Genomic DNA, 9,454 nt, shown 5'->3' with positions numbered 1-9,454 from the left:
CCAACAACGTAACTAATATATCACACCTATATACCTAAATGTGAAAGAAAAACAAGGTAGGTATTTAAATATTACCACTGTTTAATTTTTAGACTTTTGGCCTCAAAATTTATCTTTTAAGTAGGGATCAAAAATTCATTTAAAACTTCACTTTCTTATGCTAACATTTGTCTTTGAATGATTTCTTTTTTCTAAATGTTTAATAATTACAAAAGAGTGTGTTACATAAAGCTTTGTTGTGAATTTAAAAGTTTCAGTAAAGCATATTGAAATATATATACGCATGAGAACAATTACGTTATCCGACTTTTTTAGAATTATTAAGTCATATATATAAAAAGATAGGATTAAATTCATAAAATGAGCAAACAGAATTAAGAATACTTCATAAAATGACACGCATAAAACTATAATAATCAAACGTGCAATAGAGATAATTCTAACTAGTATATATATATAGTAGTATAAATATGAGTAGATGGGATAAGGAGTTTGATGATAAGGCACAACACAATATGAGCAATAGGAATATTGATGTGATGAACGAACCACTTATTTCTGTCTCTAAGAAAAGCAACGAGAATCAAAACTTAAAAGTGGAGGGTTCGAGCTCCAAAGGCAAAGCAACAGATGATCTGATAGTGAAAATGGAGGAAACTGTTGAGAAGATGAAAAGCGTGTGGTGTAGAAAGGATAATTTGGTGAGTAGTCCTTTGTTGGCTTGCTTTGTGGCTGCACAGACCCTGCTCGTGGTTTGTACTATCCAGCTTTTCTACACATCAACCGGAGATCACCAGCGCAGTGAAGTTTCTGTTAAAGACAGTTCTACTACTAATGAAGCTGCTGATAGAAGTGTAGAGGAAAATAAGATTAAAAAGTAGAAATTTCATATTATAATAAATGCAATCTTTGATTGCATCCACATCTCATGCATCTCTTTAGGGTTTAAGTACTTTTTGTTTTGTTGAAATAGAATTATTGTTATTATTTCATATAATTGAAGTGATTTTGGTAGTGTCCCTAGCTCTCAAGGGTTAGCTCCGAGTTCGACATTCTCCATCTGAAATTTGAGGGTTCTTGCAGGGGATTTTTCTCAGCAATGAAACTATTTCTCATGAAATAAGACGAATTAATTTCACTAGTTTGCCAAGAAGAATCACTTGAATCCCCGGCAAAGGTCTCATAACACAGAACCAAAAGAAAATGAAGCAAAAGATAAATATTACTTCACTTCTCTACTCATTCAACAATTTCCCTTATGGTTCAATTTCCATTTCTTTTCTTCATCACAAACCCATCTCCCAAAAAAATGCCACTCCCTAATTGCTACTCTGTTTTAATCCTCGCTCTTATTCTTTTCACAGCCCCAAATCAATCCACCAAATGCCAAACTTCCTGCGGCCAAATCCAAATTATTACCCATTTTGCGTCAAATACCACCTTCAATGGCGAAATTGATTTAATTAACGTGTTTTTGAGAAATGAGTGATATTTAAATAAGATTTAAATATGAAGAAAAGAGATTCGAATTGGCGATCAATCCAATAATTATTTTATTATTAATAATTAATTAGATTAATTAATATTAAAATAATAAACTAATTATATTTTAGAAAATCAAATAAAAGTGAAATGAATTTCAATTTAAAAATCAAAATCAAATATATTTGAAATTTGAAATTGCAAAGTAACTTTTAAGTAAGCTACTTGCATGTAATACCATTCAACCACACTTTTCACTTCATTTCAAGCAAGTAAAGTAGTGTCAATGTGTATATATTACTCAAATTAATTGAATATTCGGTGGTGGTTTATGGAGAATTTTTTAAGAAAATAATGAAGTGTTCGTAATAATTTCGAGTTCTCTAAAAAAAACACATAATAGAACCAATTTGATCCCAAAATTGTGTTGAGAACACTCTCGTATATTCGTCTACAGTTCGGATTCGGCGAAAATGATCAAGAATCGAAGGAGAACTTTGAATTAAAAAGTTAGGGTTCTTATTTTTTTATTTTTTATTCGACTTAAGTTTCATTTCACGTTAATTAGATGAAATTAAAATATTTCTTTTCGATTCTTTTATGTTTCAGGCTCATTTATCCTTTAAAAATAAATCGAACAAAACGCTGATAGCTTTAGCAATGCTCAAATGTTCGTCGCTGTATCCGCACAATGAACAGTTACAGTAACACATTTTTGCGTGCCACTAAAACCGTGTGTTTACTAACTCGTGTGTTACGAAAAACTACATATCTCTATGAACATTTTATAGGCTACTAATGGCAATATATAGAGGCGTTATAAACTTGTCTCTGTAAGAAAAGTTTTATAAACATTTAAATTGTTGCTGAATGTTTGTTTCTGGTATTTGAATACATCTTTTGTGACATAAAGTAAGCGTTAGAAAAATTTATATTTATGTCATGGTAATTAAATTTCAAAATACTTTTTACATTTCAACTTTGGTATACTGACCTTACATAAAACGTTGCTAAAAATATTTTATTGGTTAAAAAAATAATTTCTAATTTAATGTGTAAACTTAATTATAAACTTAACATTTTTTACATTTAAACACACAAAATTATAAAGAGAGAGACGCATTTTCAATACCAACACTGTGATTGAAAACAAAAGAGTTCAAATTAACAACGACCCAAAATATTATAAAGGGAGTTACTGTTATTGTTACCTACTTCCATCATTTCCTCAATGAGTTCAAGTTATATAAACAAAAATCTACCCCAAAATCTTTGCATTTCCAGCATTTCCATCTTGTGAACTCTGCTCAAATACAACCATCAAAACATAAAATCTGGCAAATAAATGAAATGAAACACTTAAGCACGTTATAATGGTCTCCCTTCATATAATTAAAAGACCATAAAACTAATCTAGAGTGAAAAACGTACCTCCTAGTCTAATTCACTACATGTAATATGATTCCCACAAACAATAACAAAAACAAAGACATGTGATGATGCTGCTTTATTGGCCTGCAAGTAAACAATGACAATTGCAAGAAAAAAGGTACAACTCCAGATAAACAGCTAAAGAAAAGAATATTACAGTCAGGCATCTTAAATCCCATCAAACAGAGGAGAGGTGGGCTCTCCTTTTCTTTTTTTTCCCTTCGTAAATTAAACTCCATCTCTCCCTCTCCCTCTCATTTTCTTTTTCCCTTCTCCTTTATCTTCTCTTTCTCTTTCTCTTCCTCTTCTTTTCTTTTTTCTTTTTTATAAATATATTTATGGTCACTTTACTTTCTTGGAGAAGCCAAGACATCGACTTCCTTCTCCCTCTTTTTTCTTTTTCTTTCATTCTGTCTTTTACTCCATTTTTTGGTGTGGTCTTCGAGATGTGACACCGTGGACCTAATTATTAATTTTTATTTTTTACTTTTTTCACCAAACAATAATTTACTTTCCCCATTTCTAACATGTACTTCCAACTTCTTATTTCAAACATTTTGTTAAGAGATACTTTGGGTTAACAGGTGCATTTGAACATCTCTACTAAGTGGATGCTTCCTTTGCATGCTCATCATTTCCACTTTCATTAATATTAGAAAGAATTAGTATAAAATTTTAAACATTTTTTTTGGAATAACTCATAGAATTTAAAGTTTGTTTGGTTGACAGTTCATTCATATTTGACAGAGACCTCTCAAATTCTAATTTTGAAAATTATTTTTAGATAATGCGATTTCAAACCACGCAGATTCTAAAAAGTAACATTTTATATTTTTGCCGTATCTAAAATTTAAATTTTATATTTAAGATGCAAAATTATATTAAGTAAATAAAACATTTAAATATAATCGTATATCATGATATAAACCAATTCAAGTTTTTTAAAATAGTGAAAAATAGGTTAGGTTTATTTGGCACAGGTTTGGACAATGACGACCAATAATGATATAAAGATAGGTAGATGTGATTTGGAGTTTGATGATAAGGCACAACACACAATATCATGAGAGGAAACAAGAATTTTTCTAACGATGAACTTATTTGTTCGAAAAGCAACTCCGTCAAAAGTTCACAAGTGAAGGGTTCGAGCAGCCTAGCAACAAAAGATCTGATACTGAAAACGGAGGAAACAATTAAGAAGGTGAAAAGCGAGTGCTGGAAAAAGGATAATTTGGCGACAGGTTCTTTGTTGGGTTGCTTTGAGTCTGCACAGACTCTGCTCGTGGCATGCACTGCCGTACTGCCAACCGAAAACAAAAAGGCACTACCTCCCAGCTCGGGCTCTTCTCTAACAGCTCCACTGGATGATCTGAAAGTGAAAGTGAATGAAATGGTTAATATGCTGAAAAGTGAAGGACATTTGGTGATCAATGGTCCTTTGTTGGCTTGCTTTGTGTCTGCACAGACTCTCCTCATGGCTTGCACTACCGAGCTTTTGCCCACAACATCAGGCCGGCAGTGAATGTTCTATATATTAATGATAGTTCTACAACTACTGAGTCTTTTAATTTTCTTTCTTTTTTTTTCGTTGTGAATGTAGTGTTTGATTGCCTCCACATCTCATGCTTTCTTTAGACTTTTCTTTATGTAGAAATAAAATGAATGTTTTTATTTATGTAATTGAAGTATCTCAAAGATCTAGTTCACATATTAGAGTCGTATAAAATAACAAATAATAAAGAGTGGAACTTGATCACTTGAAATAAAACAAGATAAATTCCCAACACAACCCTATAAGAAAAATACACACTGTGTTTATAACAATCACTCACCGTCACACTAGCTAATACTGAAGAAATAAAAACAGAAAAATTCTAGATGCACGACTTTTTCTTCTTCATTTTGGCAAAAAGTTGGACTAAAAAATTTTCCTTCCATTTAACACACATATATTGTATAAATGCCAATTTAAACAAAAAGAAAAGAAAAGAAAAGAAAAATACATATATATATATATATAGCACAAAGATATGGGTCAAAGTGGAAATTTTCATTAATTGGAAAAATCGGCATCACAGCCTTTCATCCCTTTGTTCTGAGCTTTCTTGTACAAATATAAATAACAGGACGGACATCATCAAATTCAACACTATTTCATTAGTGTTATGGTCGTTATGGTTCGAGAGAAATAACCATATCTTCCAGGAAAGGAAAATATCAATTATTAATCTCTGGGAAGGCATTTGTGCTCGTTTAGGTTTTTGGGCTAGTACAATTGTTTTTTTAAAAAGAGGTGCAACACGAGGATTTTTCAAGTGGTCATCCAACTTAGTACTACTCTCACCCAAGTATGCTTAACTGTGGAGTTCTGATGGGATCTGGTGTATTAGTGCTGGTATGATCGCACCCAACATATATATGTGTGCTGGTATGATGGGTACAATTGCTTTAAATTTAAATGCCTTTAAGTTGATTGTATGGGGCTTAACTCTAGTCCTCCTTTTGTTTTTCCATCTCTTGCTTCCTTTTATATTATTAATGAAGCGATGATGATAAAGGTGATAAGGATGTGTCCATCTAGTGGAGATATCCGGGTGCACCTACTGATCCACATATCTTTTTCAATATATATATATACAACACAAGGATAAAATATTTGCATATATAGAAAAAAATGGTAAAAGATTAAAACGCCCACGACCAGCTACTATTTCAAAAGTTTCTTCCCAGTTTGTCAAAATTGCCATCACAGCATAGTTGCCATCACTAATAGCTGTTACCACTAATAGCTTTCAAGTTGAAAAATGTGTCATCGGTTGCTACCATTGATAGCGGCTATTAGTGATAACTTTTATCAATGATAGCCACATAATGACAAACTTGACATTTTAATTTTTTTTTCTACTTTTTTCAATTTTTGCATTTATTTTATCCTAGTGCTATATTTTTAATTGTTTTTATTTACTATAATTTTCTCATATATAATATATGCAACACCACTACTACAAATTTGGGATACAATAACACTTGAAATCAACAAAAAAGTTATGGATGGAGTAAAATGTGTAATTAAAAATTAAAAATGTGCAGAATTCTGGTAGGAAAAAACGCGAATTTTGGATTTATATATTTCTTGACGTAATTTTCGCATCATTAATTAATGACATAATTTTGTGTCATTAAAAAAAAATTCCAAATAAAAGAACCCTTATTCCAAAAAATTTCCCCCTTCCTTCATACGATATGCTCGCTAACTCACAACCATCATAACCCTCACGAATTTTGCCCAAAGTGTTTTAAATATCCTATCTTGACAAGGATTTGAATGACGCAAAAATTGCGTCCTTGAAACTCTTTATGACACAAATTTTGCATCGTTAAAAACCATTTTCTAGTAGTGCACTAATATAATAATGGGTCAAACCTAAATTCCAGTTGCCTCGTGTTTTCTTCTTTGCCAAGCATCGTCTCATAATTTTGAGATGGTTGCAAATATAGCAATTAGATTCAAAATATTTCCATATATAACAATATTTTTTAAGAAATTGCAAATATAGAAATTTTTTGTCAAAGTTTACCACTTATAGACCATGTTGAAAATATTGATCTACACTGATTGACCATAAGAGTTTATCAACAATAGAAGTCTATCATTTATATTTGTAATTTTTTAAAAATGTCGCTATACATTTGACAAATGAATTTCGTCGCCCATATCTATGTCAAATAAATTACCAAAAATACATACCAAAACACTAGTTTTAGTGGTAAATCCAAGTCGATTGAACTCAGGGAACACACTAATTTCTCAAACAAAATAATTTTTACCGAGGCAGGGGCAGTTTGAGATTCATTTTGATTGCAAGAAAGCTAAAATGCATGGAGACGACACTAAGCATCTCTTTCCTCTTTCGTCACACCTCCTAAATCTTTTGAGAAAAGATTCATGACATCATCGGCTGCTGGTTCAACAATAATCAAACTAAAACTGCCTCTCTATGTGTGAAGATATTTGCTCCATCAACACTAAAGAATAGAAAAGGCATCATTCAATTCAATGTTGTGGTGGCTACCTTGTGGACTACTTGGCTTGAGTGGAACAATGAGATTTTTAATAATAAATATACCACCAACATCAACATCTGGGAGGACATTTACAAGTTGATCGGTCATTGGTCCTCTAGACACCGACTATTCTCGGGTTATTATGCTATAACCGTAGCCCTAAATATTAGTGTCTTCTCTTAACTCTCTTATGTTTATTGTACTATAGGCTTCTCTTTAGCCCTTATTTCAATTTGTTTTTATACCATGATTTCGGTCTTCCATATTGATAGTTTGAAACAGAAGATTTTAAACACTAGTTCTATCCATAATTAAGTAAAAAAAAAAATCATCCAATGCAAGAATATAAGATTACTCAAAGTCAAACACACTTTAAAAGTCCCGATCATAAAAATATGCTTGTAATTTATTTATTGAGAAATTGGATAGGATAACATTTTGAGAATATGATATAGTAATTATAGCATCTTGTTTTAGAATTTTCCAAATATGGCAAAATTTTCACTTCTCCATCTTAAATCTAATATTATTCCTAAACTACCGTTCAATAACTTATTTCTCATCCTCTTTTTAATGTCCTACTCATTATTTATTTATGCTTCCACTCTTTAAGACTCTAATTATTTGTTTATTCTTATACTAAAAAATTTATTTATTTTTTCTGTCTTAATCTTAATTTTAAAATATCAATAGTACAATAATTGTAATATGAAATATAATATAATGGTTGTTTATCGGAGTAATTTAACTTCATTTGTGATATTTTTTTTTATTTTCTTCGATATGTATTTTGAGTTGAATTTGATTCCAAATGATTTTGTTTTATTTTTTTACATTAATTTTTTGGTTTTACTTTGTCTCAGTTTCGTATGTCAATGTTGTGATATACTTATATTATATGTATTAGTTGATTAATATACTTACTACGTGATTTTCATTTTTTCAAATTTTATGTAGTTCATTAGAGTATTATTAAGTATATAAATGATGTAACTCAATGTATCGTTATCGAGTATATGAATCGAGTTTACAAGTGCATATCAATAGTATATCAAGTGTATATGTAGGACTTCAAGCATATCAAATGTATTTAATCAATCAATTGTATAAGTGAATAATACTAAATGTATATGCAGTATATCATGTGTATCAAACATATATTAGTATGTTTCGATATCGAGTGAATCAAAGAGTATCAGGTGCATCAAGTGTATCAATTAAATATATCGGGTGTATCAAAGGGTGTACTAGGTGTATCTGACGTGTATAAGATGTATCAAACGTATATTAGTAATGAGGGCATTTGTGACATTTTACCTCTTGATGTGTGGGTTGGGCTTCATTTTTGCCATTTTTGTAAATAATAAAATGTGTATGCTATGGACTTAATTATTACAACTTATTTTGCCATTGTTGCAAGTGCCCCTTATTTATTTATCCAACCTTAATCCAAGCGTAAACCATAATGGAAAATGTGGGAGGAAAACAAACATATATATCAAAGTCATAAAACTAGAATTAAAATCTACCATTGATCTCTAGGAAGACATCCTTTCTCTCTCGGAGCTGTGGGCTAGTAAATACTCTATGTTTGCAAATTATAGTGCTTCCTCTATCGCTATCAATTTAAATGTTTTCTAACTTTTTGTTGTGGGCTTAGCTCTAGCCCTTTAGCTTTTCGCACTGTCGTTTGGCTTTTATCCCCTGCTGTAATTGTACTAATTCTTCCTATATTAATGAAAGCGGGGATGATGAGGGTACTAAGGAGGTGTCCACCTAGTGGAGATGTCCGATTGCACCTACTGACCCAACGTATCTTTTTTTAAAAAACTAGAATCAAAATTGTTATAAATGATGCATCTTTTGGAAGATGTTGAGGTGTTAAGAAGATGTCCCCTTAGTAAAGATGTTCAGGTGCACCCCTCAATTATGTATCCTTTTTCAAAACCAGTATTTAAAGAACGAGATCTAAACTTTCAAAAAAAAAAAAAGAGATCTAAACTTTTTATTACGTGTTTATAGTAGATCTAAACTTTTATGGAAGTGTCCACCTAGTGGAGATGTTTCGATGCAGCTACGGACCCATATCATATCTTTTAAAAAATAATAATAATAATAGATCTATGAATTTTAACAAATGTTTGAAAACATCAAAGTTTATGGATTAAAATTCAGGTACTTATTGGTAGTAAACGGTTGGATCATCCATAGAGAGAGAGAGAAAAGAAAGAACAGTTTAGGATAGTTTAGAGACTCGACAAATAAAATTTTGAAGATCTTGTAAAATGAGGGAGATACTTGGAAGAGTAAGTGTGAAGAACTAACTTTCAACCTAACCTAATCTAAAGTACAGTAACAAGATGTGGATCAAACCCAAATACAATGGTAGAGTGACATTTTAAACCTATTCCTAAATATTCAAAAGATTAAAATACCTGAATTTGAAACATTCAGGATCAAATTTACCTACAAAACT

General features: G+C 31.1%; 1 pseudogene; it reads right to left on the bottom strand.

The window, feature by feature from the left end:
* Positions 1–5,203: 5,203 nt before the first annotated feature.
* On the bottom strand, positions 5,204–5,322 carry LOC116401825 (annotated as a pseudogene).
* Positions 5,323–9,454: the final 4,132 nt, after the last annotated feature.

This window comes from Cucumis sativus, chromosome 1 (genome assembly GCF_000004075.3).
Source record: "Cucumis sativus cultivar 9930 chromosome 1, Cucumber_9930_V3, whole genome shotgun sequence".
NCBI lineage: Eukaryota > Viridiplantae > Streptophyta > Magnoliopsida > Cucurbitales > Cucurbitaceae > Cucumis > Cucumis sativus.
This window is presented reverse-complemented; position numbering and strand designations above follow the sequence as displayed.